General features: G+C 46.0%; 1 long non-coding RNA gene across 1 annotated transcript; it reads right to left on the bottom strand.

The window, feature by feature from the left end:
* Nucleotides 1-3,956: 3,956 nt before the first annotated feature.
* LOC310749038 lies at nucleotides 3,957-14,722 on the bottom strand. The gene is made up of 2 exons (XR_014541449.1): nucleotides 13,898-14,722; nucleotides 3,957-8,404 (listed from the first exon to the last, which is right to left on the bottom strand). It is a non-coding gene; the product is annotated as an uncharacterized lncRNA (long non-coding RNA).
* Between the last annotated feature and the right edge of the window lie 328 nt (nucleotides 14,723-15,050).

The following is a 15,050-nucleotide window of genomic DNA, read 5'->3' on the forward strand; positions in this document are numbered from 1 at the left end:
AGTTTTCAAAGGCACATTCTAAGAAACAGCAGTCACCCACTATTCGTACTTTCTGGAAACAACCGAAGACATTTCTGTTTGGACAGGCCATTCCAGCTGGAAGAAAATGCCTCTGTGCTTCAGTTGCTCATTTTGCATGTTGTATTGCTTTTAATTCTATCTTTAGTACTATTTTTAATCCTATCCTCAGTCCTTTGTAGGAGCGACTGTTTTCAAAACTATATTTAGCTGGTTTTTGTGATATGCTTGTAAATCGCCTCAACGTGCGTGTAGACAGCAATTCATAAATTAGTGAAAGTAAATAAATAATAGCATCCAGGGAAACTCTCAGGATGTGAAGCTAGGCTAGTGAGGGGGAGTGTCATGGAGAGAGTTCTGAGGGCCTAATATAGAGACCTGTGTGACTACACTTGGCCCCTAGACTTGAAGCTTCCCCAGCCTTGGAATAAGGGAAAGAGGGAGAGACGGAAGTGGTTGGTTGTCTTCCATTTGGCAATGTCTCCCTTTGTAAAAACTCTTTCATTTGGTGCCTTTGTGCGCATGCTGCCATCCTAACATGATTGGGCAGGGATGCCCATATAGGACATTCCTAAAAGGTGGTGCTGTGGTCTAAACCACTGAGCCTCCTGGCTTGCTGATTGGAAGGTCGGTGGTTTGAATCTGCATGATGGGGTGAGCTCCTGTTGCTCTGTCCCAGCTTCTGCCAATCTAGCAGTTCAAAAGCACTCCAGTGCAAGTAGATAAATAGGTACCTCTGCAGCGGGAAGGTAAACGGTGTTTCTGTGCACTCTGGTTTCCGTCACAGTGTTCTGTTGCACCAGAAATTATTTAGCCATGCTAGCCACATCACCTGGAAAGCTGTCTGTGGACAAATGCCAGCTCCCTCAGCCTGAAAGCGAGATGAGCGTTGCACCCCATAGTCACCTTTGACTGGATTTACCCATTCAGGGGTCCTTTACCTTTACCTCCCTATAGGTCCTGTCATCGCAGTGGATTTCTGAGTCTTCTTTCATACATGGATGCAGGAGGGCAATCAAATGAACAATCACATCCAGCCAAGTAAGCAGAATAAAACCCACTGCAGTTATACTTTGACTGACCCGGCACTTGCCCTGATCTGTTTTAGATATTTGAAAACATCTGGTTGTCATAACTCAGCCTCACTCTCACCCCCCAACTCCTGCTCTCTCTCTACAACTAATCCAGAATGTGGCAGCCAGACTGGTGACTGGGAGTGGCCACCGAGACCATATAACACTGGTCCAGAGAGACCTGCATTGGCTCCCAGTAGGTTTCCAGGCACAATTCAAAGTGTTGGTGCTGACCTTTAAAGTCTGTCTGCAGTCACTGGGACTATGTAACTCCCATATGGGGTAGTTCCACGTGTCTATACATTGTAACCTAAGTCTGCCTTCAGAGATCCATCTGTGAACTGAATGTGTGAGTAAACTTCTTGTTTATACTTTTGACAAGACTGTGCTGTGTCTATTCTTTTTAAGGGAGAGAAAAGGAATCCTATATTGAGAAGCTTAAACGAGCTTGCAACAAGCTAACCGCTGTGGGTTTAAAAGGGGAATTCACTCTGCTAAGTAAAAGGAATTGCTAACGCAAATTAGGAAGGATATTATTAAACAATATAGCCTCTCCTGCCTCCCTGAACATTCCCACATGGATGAGGCTACTTAACTTGGGGCTGAAAAAATTCCACACTGAACAAATGCCACGGGACCAGGGCTCATAAAATCCTGAGTAGGGAAGAAAAAGAAGAAGAGTTTGGATTTGATATTCCGCCTTTCACTCCCTTTAAGGAGTCTCAAAGCGGCTAACATTCTCCTTTCCCTTCCTCCCCCACAACAGACACTCTGTTTTTTTTTTAATGAATATTTATTAGATTTTCCAATTTTATATAAACACAAAAAAAGAGAAAAAGAAAAATATTAAAAACAATTCAGTTTCAATAACAGTTTTTCAATCACATATTTCTTTGACTTCCTCATACCTCCCCTTCTTGTTCTCTAGTTCACTTTATTAATTCAGCAAATCCTAATCTCTTAACTTTCCTTTTAAAATAAAACCTTATTTTCCATTCAGCTTTTTTTTAAAATTTAATAACATAAACCATTATAATCCCCATTATCTTTATCATAACAGCTAGTCCCCACCAAAGTTCAAACCAACATCTTTTCAAAATTCATTAATTTTATAATATTTCTGTAGATAATCCTTAAATTTCTTCCAATCTTCTTCTGCTGACTTTTCTCCCTGGTCGCGGATCACAACAGACACTCTGTGAGGTGAGTGGGGCTGAGAGACTTCAAAGAAGTGTGACTAGCCCAAAGTCACCCAGCAGCTGCATGTGGAGGAGCGGAGACGCGAACCCGGTTCCCCAGATTACGAAACTACCGCTCTTAACCACTACACCACACTGGCTCTCAGACCCCCTTCATGGGTGCTTTTTCCAATGGCATCTGGAGCACACAATCAGACAATTGGCCCATCTAGCACAATACTGTTTACACCGTCTGGCAGCAGCTATCCAGGATTTAAGTCAACAGTCTCTTCCAGACCTACCTGGAGATTTCAGGGGTAGAAGTTGGGATCTTCTGGGTGCAAAGTAGATGCTTTACTACTGAGCTATGGTCCTTCTCCAAGGGTTGGCTCTTCCAGCTTTCCTAAATGGGGCAGAGTATAGGATAGGAGGAGTGGAGGCAAAAACACAAAAGACAGGAGTTTACTTCCAATGCTGGCTGGAGCAAGTGGCTCATCAGGAGCTCTCCTTGGTGCTGTGAAAACCAATGAGCTTTGCCTTTCAGGCTCCCCCACAAGACCAGAAGAGGACACTGCCTTTACGTTTCTGCATCTATACATATATTTTGGCAAATTCTATGTAAATCTGGGTAATTGGGGCAGCGGCAGAGGTGATGCTTAAGTAACCACCCTACCTAAAATATTGCTGGGCTGCGGACGAGGCTCTTGCAGTGCAAATGAGTTGGCCACTCCTATATTTTACTGGCCTGACTAGGTTTGACTAGAAGATGAGCATTTAGTGTCAGCTGTCTCAAACTGTGGAACATTCTTGCCTCAGAAATAACTTTTTATGCTGACAGGTGCATGCAGTTGTTTAAAACATTTTTTTTTTATTAGCCAGTTATTTTAATGTTTCCTTTGTACAGTTTTTATGCTTCATCATTGTACACCACCCAGATATTTTGCGAAATGCCAGTATAGAAATCGGTTTATACATAAATAAAACAAAATCTTATACTCAAATGCTACTCTCCTTTGTGGAAAGAACACTGTTAGATTTCTCTCCGTTTAACTAGAAGCCCCCTTTGATTTTATAGCCGACTGTAAGTAACATTTATGAATTGTCCTCAGCCTCCTTTAACTTCTCCAGATCTATGCAAGCCACTGGATGCCCTTCCATAACAATATTTTCTGGTGTCTGGATCAATATTTCTCAGCGATCGAGTGCTTTTGCTATGAAAAGGCTTTTAGTACGGTTATAAGGCAGTCAATAATCATGGCTGACCTTTCAAAACTCACTGTTACCCTTTTATTCTATATCCACCTGGAAAAAAGGAGAAGGGAGGAGAAAAGAAAGGCATTCTATAGTATAATCACTATAAAGTGTTTTCTTTTAGGGCTGGGTCAATGAACTGGTGGCCCTCCAAAACAAATCCAGTGGCATGCCACATTTATTTTGATTTTATTTGCTACATTTATTTCTTACTAGCAGCCTTGCACCTGGGATTGTATCTGGGAACTCTAAGAAACAAAAAAATCCTGGCAGATTTGAAAGGTTCATTCCACCATCTTGACTCAAAATGGCACCCAATTGTATCCAAGCATGGATGAAAACCTGCTCCTTGATCTCAGGAACCAACATTAAGAGTTTGGTTGTGATATCTTAAGAGGCGCCCAAATGCAGAGGCAACAAACAATATTCCAAAATATGTTATAGACTTTAGCCCGTTTCTTTGCCAGTCTGCAACACAAATATTTTCAGGGGGGCCTGCAAATAAAACAGACATACAAAGCAAAACCAATACAAAATGAAATCAAAAGAGACAACAGAGAGCAGGATAAAATTGTATAATCAAATATTGAGTTTGCATACTGCCTTTCAATATTACATTTTTAATTCCTCCCCTTCCTGCAAGGACTTTTTCAGGGTGATTTCGGATTATAAGTATTTCAGCCTCACTTGGATGGGCCATCCCCATTAAGGTGACAGAGATGGGGCATAACTGGGTCTCTGAAGTAGCCTGAACTAGCCTAGAAGTACAGACCCATCAAAAAGTACCTATTACATTTCAATGGAGCTTGCTCTGAATTACTCTGTGACAGGAACTGCTGGTTATTACTCCATGTGGTGGGCTGCATAACCACAGCTTCTGAATGAAAAACTTTCCAAATCTAGACCTGCTACTCCATGGCAGTGTTTATCTCAACAATTTTGTCTCTGGCCTTACTCCTCAGCCCTAACTTCTGGTTTCCTCTCTCATCCTCATTGTGCTTCGGTCTTGACTCTCTGTATATCATCAGTTCTTGGAGTATCTTGGAGTGGGGCAAACCAGAAGTGGAGCTGAAATGAGGGTAACTTGGAGGTGCCTATGAGAGCTTGGTACAGAGTTGTTATTCCAGCAAAGGCCCAAGATAGACTGAGTTCCTCCTTCCTTCCTGGTCATTTGCAGGATCTCAATGCACATCTGGTTCTTTTTAGACTTTTCCTTCTTCTCACTGTAGCTCTCTCACAGCGAAGCCCTATGGCTGCCAGGTGAAGACTTCCTTGCCATCTCTGGACACCTTTTTAGAGATCCTGACACTGTTTCAGCTTCCTGAAGGCTGTAGGTGAAGGTTGAAAGTCTGAGGTTGAGGCATGGATCCAGTGCAGTGGGTGGGGATTATTGCGGTGCCAAGCAAGATGTTTTTAGAACTGGGTAACTCTGGCTGCTCTGCTGCAACAGTGGGCCTTTCAGAGTCCCAGTCTTCTTAGGATAGGGTCCCTCCCGCAAGTAAAGGTCAGGCTGAACCTAACACTTCTGAATCCCAGTCTACTCCAAACTGTTGTCCATATCCCAGGCCTGAGTCACCCTTCCAAATGCCTTGTGCTCAAATTTTCAGAGCTTACAGGTAAAGGTAAAGGGACCCCTGACCATTAGGTCCAGTTGTGACTGACTCTGGGGTTGCGGCGCTCATCTTGCTTTATTGGCCGAGGGAGCCGGCATACAGCTTCCGGGTCATGTGGCCAGCATGACTAAGCCGCTTCTGGCGAACCAGAGCAGCGCATGGAAACTCTGTTTACCTTCCTGCCGGAGCGGTACCTATTTATCTACTTGCACTTTGACGTGCTTTCGAACTGCCAGGTTGGCAGGAGCAGGGAGTGAGCAATGGGAGCTCACCCCGTCGCAGGGATTCGAACCGCCGACCTTCTGATTGGCAAGTCCTAGGCTCTGTGGTTTAACCCACAGCGCCACCAGCGTCCCTTTGCAGAGCTTACTGTACCTCTTAGGCATCTTCAAATCTCTCAGCAGTGAATAATGGATAAGAAATAGAAGTAACGAGTAGACGGGACGTCAGCTATATAAGAAAAAGTCATCTTTATGTTAAATGTATTGTGAGCACTATTTAATGTATTGGTGGTGGTGTTTTTTCTTAGTTGTTAGGAGGTGATGGATATTTGTTTATCTTCATATTTCTTTTTTGTATGTGATGTAGTAAAATGAAATAAAAATATTTTTTAAAAAAAATTCTTACAACCCCCTGGAGGTTTCTTCTATGGCGTCCTCCTCCATTAGCTCAAGAAGTTGCCTTGTAATTAAAAGGGGAAATAAAAATAATTACCAAAGGCATGGTTAAGGCTTTGACATTTTTCTACATAGCACATCAAAGTTTTCACAGTTAATTGTTGCCTCGTTTATTAGACTAATGAGGAAAGATAGAGCCAGGTATGAATTTCAGCTGGCCCCCATAGTATCATCATCCAACATGTACCCATGCAGTGATTCATCAATCAACCATTTCATTATTCTAACATGACAGTTTCCCCCCATTCCTTCCCACTCAACGACACATAAAAGCTTTCCCTAGCTGCTATTAATTGTGCGACCCATTGTTCGGGTTCCTGGTAATGTAACCCTTGGAGGATTTGAAGCCATGTGATGTGACCAGAACATAAATTTTTATTGCTAGTGCTTTAATGTTCTTGAAGTGACATTATTGTGAAAGAAGCATATTTCTGTAGTCTGTTCCTAGCAAGTGCACCATACTAGTAGGACTGGAGGACAACCCTCCTTGAAAGGTATTATTTTATCTTTTTGGACATCTTCTGCTCTTTATGTTTCTCACCCCCCCCCATTGTCCTTTCTCCTGAGCATCCTGGGAATTCTAGTCCTAAAGGCCAGGTTACAGAAATTCTAAAAAGATAAAGTTCACATCACAAAGAAGGAAGTAAATTTCAGCTGGTAGGACAGAACACATGTCTTCATCCAAAATTTGCATTATCTAGCCTCTTTCAGACGGTGAATGCAGGGAGGAAGACCACATTTACAGTTCCTGACCTTGCCATTATATATTCTATTGACCCCACTTCCAACCTTTGCACGTACCACCAAGAGTGGTACCCGTATACATGGACAGCTACAGAAGGATCTGCCACTTTTGTTTCTCTCTGTTCCTCATTTTATTTCAGTTTCAATTCTGTACATTTTGCAGCAATTTGTATTTTTTTTAAAAAAAATCCTGATGACAACTCATTGGCAGTTGAGTATGAATTTCTCCTAGTATGATTGTTTTTATATACAGTCTTGACTAATGCACACATTTTTGCAAGCAATTTCCACTGACATAATGCATCCTTGTACGTTATGTTCATTGAAATATTCATTTTTATGCATAGTTTCCCCCGAGATATGAATTTTTGCAAACATTGTTTGATTGAAGAACTGCATCGCAACATTTGGGTAAGTGTGAATCTCAAAGGATAGCTGCATTTGAGTTCACATACTGTTTCGGGAAGTGAAAATTTGGTAGATTCGGCTTTAGATGCATACTGAATCAGATTGCTCTCCTATCCATGCAGGATTTCAAATCAAAGGGCGCACTTAAGCAGAGGTTGGATGGTCATCTGTCAGGGATTCATTAGACTTACAGTACAAGGACAATTCCAGGCCAATATGCCACAATTTGGAAATAATAATAAAATGATTCAAGTGTCCAGGGAATTATCATCGGTCAGTGTTGTCTGTGGTGCCTTAAATCCCTCTGTCTGGTGAATACGATTGTTTGCTCTACATTGGATATATGATGAGAGAGAATACTGCAAAACTTCAGCTGTTGTGCTATTGCACTTGGCAAGCTTTTCCTTGCTTTCTATTTCTATTTGCTTAACTTGCGGTTATGCTTGATACATGTAAATAATTGTGGTTAAAAAAATCTCCTCACCATGGCAATGATTACACTGGAGACATGGCGTATGTTTATCCTCTCTCTCCCAGCACAACCTTTTACACCACCATATAAAACACGAACTATTCCTTACTCTCACAGGGCACAAAAACAGCAAATGTTGTATTTCCATAATACCTTTGTTTTTTGTTTCATTTTAATATTTTTTATTGTCATTTTACAGCTGTGTTGTGTAATAAAAGGCAACAAAACCAAAGAACTACAATTCCCCACTCTGGAGACATCTTTACCCTTGTGTTAATAATCATTCCCATGCAATAATATCAGACATTTCTATAAATGTGTGTGTGTGTGTGTAAAAAGTCAGTTATCATGAAACCCATATATTTGTATAAATCTTAGGGACTGGTTTTCCACATTCTGGTGTATTTGCAAAGATAATAAAATTCCACTACTCTCCAGCAAAAGTCTCCTTATGTTTTCTTCCTCTTGCCGGCCGTAACTTGTGTGTCAAGTTGAATTTGAAGATGAACTGGAAATCGTTCAAAATTCTGCTAATTCTCATTCAGTTCACCCAGCGATTATTGGAACTACTGGTAATTTCAGATGGAGATTTTTGAACTGATTCTGTGAGCTTTGTTATACCAAGCTAGTTCATTCCAAGCAATGAGACTCCTAAGAATGGAAGTCCCTGTTTTCAAACTTCTTTGCCAACCAGAGACTGTCAGGGCTGCTGAGGGCACAACCAGCTTAGCCTCAGGCTTTCTGTCACAATCCTCCTTCCGATTCCGTTGTTTATTTTTCTCATAATGAGGACCATCGTCCCAATTGGCCTTCCTACCTCTTGAGCCCCCAGGCTTTGTTTATGCCCTTACCAAAACTTCTGTCCTGAGGGAAGGATGATGTTTTGATAAGGATTGAATCATGTTACACATAGGTCTTAAGATGAGACAATAAAAACAGCAACAGGCTTAAAAAGAATACAGATAAACACCTGTGATGGGATGGTGAGCTGCTTGTGCGTAAAATCCTGATCCCTCAGAGTTTGGCTAAGTTCCCAAACCTCTGTCTGTGATGGAGCTCCTTAAGCATGGCTCCATCAATCGCTCGTTGAATCGGACAGTGGGCGTTTACGGAACTTCTTCCAGCATAAAAGCTCCTTAACGGAAACGCGTCTTCTGGACTCTCGGCGTGACAGTTTCCGCCGAGGAGTGGGTGTCCCTACGGGAGGTCCTGAAACCTCCCCACTGTTCTCGCTTGAAGTGTCTCTGAGCCCTCCCTCCGACTCACTTTCCCTTGGAACTCCACTTCTCCCCCTGCTGGTCCCCTCCTCCGCTGAGTGGTCTCTCTCACCCTCCATGAGCCCTTTCACCTCCTTCGTCTCAGATGACAGTTCCCTGACATCCACCTCCCCTCCAGGGCCCCCTTCACCCCCTTCCCTCCCCTCCTCTGCGGGAGGCGAGGGAGCAAAACCCCTGAAGGAACCTCCCTCATCTTCCGAAGTTTCGAACACTTCCCTCCACCTTTTGCTGTTTCCGGTTTCCAAGTACTCCTCCTCCTCGGAGTCTGTACCTCCTTCCAACTCCGATTCCCTGAATCCCTCCAGTTCCTCCTCATCGTCGGTGGTGCCAAAGTACTCCCTCCGGAACCTCGCTACTGGCTGAGGTTTCCTGGGGAACCTTTGATGGAACGTTTCGATCAAGATCTCGTCATAGACCTCCTCTGCCTTCACCCAGGTGTTTTCCGACTCCGGTTCCCCTTCCCACGCGACCAAATACTCCACCTGATTACCCTTCCATCTGGAGTCGATGATTTCCGCCACATAGTTGCGGCTTTCCCTTTCTTCTATGGCTGGCCCCCGTGTGGATACCCCTTCACCTTCCCCCCTGTATGGTGACAGTAATGACCTGTGGAATACCGGGTGCAGTTTCATGTGGTTCGGTAACTGGAGTCTGAAAGCCACTGGGTTGACCTGTTGGATGACCTCAAATGGTCCCAATCTTTTGGGTCTCAATTTCTTGCAACCCCCCTTGAACGGCAATCCTTGGGTTGATAGCCAGACCCGACTCCCCACCCTAATTGTTTCGCCTTCCCTTCTGCTCTTGTCTGCCTGCCTCTTATATTCTTCTTTGGCCCTTTCTAAGTTGTGTTGGAGTTGACGATGGATCGCTTCCATTTCTTCTACAAAAAGTTCCGCGGCCGGAACACTCCATCTCTCTCCTCCTTCCCCTGGAAATGCCCTGGGGTGGCACCCATAATTAGCCAAAAAGGGGCTCATCCCGGTGGACACATTCTCTGCATTATTGTAAGCAAATTCCGCTACTGCCAACTTTTCGACCCAATCGTTTTCTCTGTCATTGACATAACACCTCAGGTATTGTTGAAGGATACCGTTTGCCCTCTCCGCCTGCCCATTGGTCTCAGGGTGCCTGGCAGTCGAAAAGTTGACCTCTACGTGCAACAAGCTCATAAGCTTCCTCCAGAATCTGGACGTGAACTGTTTCCCTCTGTCGGAAACCACCCTCAAGGGGGCGCCATGCAGCCTAAAAATATGTTCTACAAACAATTTCGCTGTCTCTTCCACCGTGACTGCATGTGAGCAAGCTACAAAGTGACCCATCTTAGTCAACAGGTCTACTACGACTAGTATGGCGGTTTTCCCCTGGGATTTGGGCAGATCAGTCATAAAATCTATCGACACCGCCTCCCACGGTCGTTCTGGTGTGGGTAACGGTTCTAATAACCCCGCTGGTGCCCGCCTTTCTCCTTTGGCTCTCTGGCATTGGTCACACCTTCTCACATACTCCCGTACATCCTCCCTCACCTTGGGCCACCAAAACTCCCTGGTCACCAACCACATGGTCTTGTGTTGCCCAAAATGCCCCGCTGTGGGATTGTCGTGCAGCTGTTTGAGTACTCTCCCCCTCAATTCCCCTTCGGGTATATATAGCGCCCCTTTGTAATACAATGCCCCGTTTCTTTCTTCAAAACCTCCGGGGTCTTCTCCCTCTCTCCTTAAACCTCTGAGCTTATCCTGGGCGTACTCATCATTTACCGTTCCCTCTACCAGTTCTCTTTGCCCCACCCAGGCCGCACCACACACCCAGTGGTCCTCTGGGATAATATGTCTCTCTTCTGGCGCTCCCTCCCCCTCCAAATATTCAGGTTTGCGAGAGAGAGCGTCCGCTCTGATGTTTTCTGGACCTGGCACATAGCAGATTTCAAAATGGAATTTGGAGAACTCCTGGGCCCATCTCACTTGTCGTTGGTTGAGCACTCGTGCCGTTCTCCAATACTCCAAATTCTTGTGGTCCGTACACACTTGCACCTTATGCTGTGCGCCAATTAGTAAGTGTCTCCATCTCCGGAACGCTTCGTGAATGGCGAGTAGTTCTCGGTCATATACCGTGTAGTTCCTCTCGGATTTGTTCAGCTTACGCGAAAAGAAGGCACATGGTCTCCATTCCGACTTATTGCTCCCTGGCTGAAGCAGCACCGCCCCCACCGCCCGGTCTGAGGCATCAGTTTCCACTCTCATGGGTTTTTGTAAATCCACATGCAGGAGCTGTTCTTCCGAAGCGAATGCCTTTTTCAATTCCTCAAAAGCGTGCTCCGCCTCCGCCGTCCAAACGAATTTCTTCTTGCTGCTTAGACAGTCCGTGATGGGAGCCGTTAAGTGGGCAAAGTTCTTGATGAATTTACGGTAAAAGTTCCCAAACCCCAAGAACCTTTGCACATCTTTTTTCGTTTTCGGTGTCTTCCATTCCAGCACCGCCTGGACCTTGCCTGGATCCATGGCTAATCCCTTGTCTGATAAGCGGTACCCCAGGAATTCCACCTCCTTGGTGTGGAACTGACACTTCTCCAATTTCACCCACAACTGGTTTGCTTGCAGCTGGCTCAGCACTTCCCTGACATCCTTTACATGCTGCTCCTCATTCTCTGAATATATCAGCACGTCATCGAGGAAGGCCACGCAATTCTTGTAGAGCAAAGGTCCCAGTACATGGTTCATGAGCGATTGAAAACAGGCGGAGCCTGCTTGTAATCCAAAGGGCATAACGAGATATTCGAAAGCCCCTAGGGGGGTGAACATCGTTGTCTTCCATTCATCCCCCTTCTTTATTCGTATCAGGTTGTAAGCTCCTCTCAGGTCCAGTTTTGTGAATATCTTTCCCTTCCTCACCCTGGTCAAAATGTCATCAATCCTGGGCATGGGGAAAGTCACTGGTTCTGACACGGCATTTAGCCGCCGGTAGTCCACGACCAATCTCGGTTTATCCGTGTTTTTTTTGTCCACAAAAAACACTGGGCTGCCCCCCACCGCTCTGGACTCTCTGATGAAACCTCTCTTCAGGTTTTTGTCAATAAACTCCCTCAACTCCTGCATTTCCCTGTCTGACATGGCGTACAGCTTGCCCACGGGGAGCTGGGCCCAGGGACCAGGTTAATTTGGCAGTCAAAGTCTCTATGCGGTGGTAGTTTATCTGCTTCCCTTTCGCTGAAGACCTTGCTCAGGTCAGCGTATTGTTTGGGCACCTTCCCTTTGTCCGCCACTTCCGTCCCTGCTAGGGAGGCTTTTGCCCCTTCTGGCACCTTCCCCTCTTTGCAGTGTTCCAGGCAATGTGCTGACCCAAAGGAGACCACTCTCTGATGCCAGCCCACTAGCGGGTCATGCAACGCTAGCCAGCTCATTCCCAAAATGACTGGCGCCCCTCCCAGGGTGGCTACATTGAACGCTATCCTTTCGGTGTGCCTTGCTACCCTCATAACCATTGGGACGGTCTGTAGGCTAACTTCTCCCCCCAACAGCTCCCTCCCATCGATCGTGGTGACCTGCAGGGGGTTGCTTAAAGGGAGTGTCTGTATCTGGTGTTCAGCTGCAAACTCCTTGCTCATAAAATTACAGGAGCTGCCTGAGTCCAACAGCGCCTTGGTCTTCAGTGGGTATCCGTTTGCCAGCTCTAGCCACACCTCTATTACTAGGGCTGGTCTTGGAGGTTCCGGAGTGGGCACTTTTACTGCTCCTTGGCCTGTCTGCAGTGCCCTGACAGTGGCAGACAGGCGTTGGCTTTTACTGGCTCCTGGACTTCCTCCTCCTTCCCCCCAACAGCTCCCGCCATCCCTTGCCATTCCTTTCTTTGCGGGCAGACTCTGGCAAAGTGACCTGGCTGCTGGCAGAGATAACATTTCTTGGCGCTCTTTCCCTCCTTCTTCCTCCCTTCACTGGGATTTGAAACTGTGCGCGCGCGCGCTGTTCCAACTTCCATCGGCTCTCCGGGCGGGAAACTTGGTTCTGGAATCTCTGGAATGCGGAAATCCCTCCAACGCTCTCCTTTCCCCTCCCGCTTCTCCAAGGCTCTTGCCTCCTGGCGCGCTCCAATGGTCAGCGCTGATTTGGTCAGCTGGTCCATAGACTCCGCCCTGGGCGCCCGGGAAAGTTCGTCTTTCACCGCCGAAGAAAGCCCCTCTTCAAAGAGCATTTGAATGGGTTCCGCCGATAGGTCCCACCCCAATTTATGTATCAACATTGTAAACTCAGTCCAGTACTCACGAACCGATCGGCTCCCCTGTTTGCAAGCCATCAATTGTCTGCGCACCAGTCCCTGTTCAATCTCGCTGGAAAACATCAAATCCATGGCGCGAAAAAACTTCCTCGCGTCCTTCAGCATGTCACTATTCCCTGCCATCAGGGGCCTGACCCAGTCTCTCGCCCCTCCTTCGAGATGGCCAATCACAAACGCCACTCGCGATGCCTCATCGGGAAAGTCGTTAAACTGCAGTTCGAGAGCATACTGCATCTCTGTCCTAAAGGCTTGGTAGTTCCTGGGGTCCCCCCCAAACTTCTGCACCATTCCTGGCATCTTTCTTGCTAGTGTAGCGCCTTTTGCCTTTTCTGCATCCTGCGCCCTCCTTTCTTCTAGCCTCGCCGTTTGCATTGCTAGCTGGAGTTCCAACACTCTGTACCTTTCTTCCAGACTTGGACTTTCTCCAGCTCCTGCTGCTCCTCCGGCTCCGGCTGGGTTGCTCATGATGCCTCTCTGCACAAGCTGCTTTCAGGGACTGTCCGATTGCTGTGATGGGATGGTGAGCTGCTTGTGCGTAAAATCCTGATCCCTCAGAGTTTGGCTAAGTTCCCAAACCTCTGTCTGTGATGGAGCTCCTTAAGCATGGCTCCATCAATCGCTCGTTGAATCGGACAGTGGGCGTTTACGGAACTTCTTCCAGCATAAAAGCTCCTTAACGGAAACGCGTCTTCTGGACTCTCGGCGTGACAGTTTCCGCCGAGGAGTGGGTGTCCCTACGGGAGGTCCTGAAACCTCCCCACTGTTCTCGCTTGAAGTGTCTCTGAGCCCTCCCTCCGACTCACTTTCCCTTGGAACTCCACTTCTCCCCCTGCTGGTCCCCTCCTCCGCTGAGTGGTCTCTCTCACCCTCCATGAGCCCTTTCACCTCCTTCGTCTCAGATGACAGTTCCCTGACAACACCCATGACAGAAACATAAAAAACAGAATTCAGCCAGCTAGAAAAGCTTGTGGAACCAAGAATGTTTGCCATTGTTTCTGCAAAGGATCAAATAGTGGGTACCTCTTGTATCTCACCAAGGATGCTGGTTCACAGACTGCAGCAAGCCAACCTAAAACTCCTCCTCTGAGCTGCTGTAGAGCAGCCTTCCGATATCTTTGTGACTTCAAGCTGAGACTCTCCTTAGCTGCAGACCTACATTTCCGGGGCCCTGAAGCTTGAATTATTATGGAGGACCCTTCGCAACCAGCAACAAGTTTTGGATGAACACTGTTATTTTCGTCAATGGGCTTGTTCCACATCAGATCACCCCATTAAGAAAAACAAAAACTATTACATCTCAGATTTTGAATAAATTGCTGTTTGGATTATCTCACATGTCAAAGTCAATGAAGTGAATAAAAGAGTCCTATACCTTATAGTTTTCAAATTATGGGGGGATGAAAATTAGGGAAATGTTATATAAATGCACAATGCCACATGGGGAAAGCTGTATATACCTGAATTGCAGGGGATTGGGCAAGATCAGGTTATTCCAAACTTGGGTCTCCCACTGTTTTGGGGCTATAACTCTCACCATCCCTGGTTAGCAGGACCAGTGGTCAGGGATGATGGGAATTCTAGTACAACAACAGCTGGAGACCCAAGTTTGGGAAACCCTGGACTAGATGATCCTCAGGATCCTTTCCAACTGTGATTCTATGAGATGAAATTGAGTCTACTAGGCCCAATTTTTTTTAAGCAATGGGGACTAAGGTTGCACGTGGGGCCCCTCTGAGATTAGGGCCCCTGAAGCTTAAGATTCATTATTTTCATAATAGTCCCTGGCGCTCCTACAGAATGCAGTGCCTCACTGAGTTATACCCTCCAACATTTCTATTCCAAAATCCGCCATCCCATTCAATAATAATAATAATACCCCACCCATCTGACTGGGTCACCCCAGCCACTCTGGGTAGCTTCCAACATACATATAAAACATAATAAAACATTAGTAAAGGTAAAGGGACCCCTGACCATTAGGTCCAGTTGTGGCCGACTCTGGGGTTGCAGTGCTCATCTCTCTTTATTGGCCGAGGGACCCAGCGTACAGCTTCCGGGTCATTTGGCCAGCAT

This window comes from Podarcis filfolensis, assembly GCF_964270895.1.
Source record: "Podarcis filfolensis genome assembly, chromosome: 14".
In the NCBI taxonomy this organism is placed as follows: domain Eukaryota; kingdom Metazoa; phylum Chordata; class Lepidosauria; order Squamata; family Lacertidae; genus Podarcis; species Podarcis filfolensis.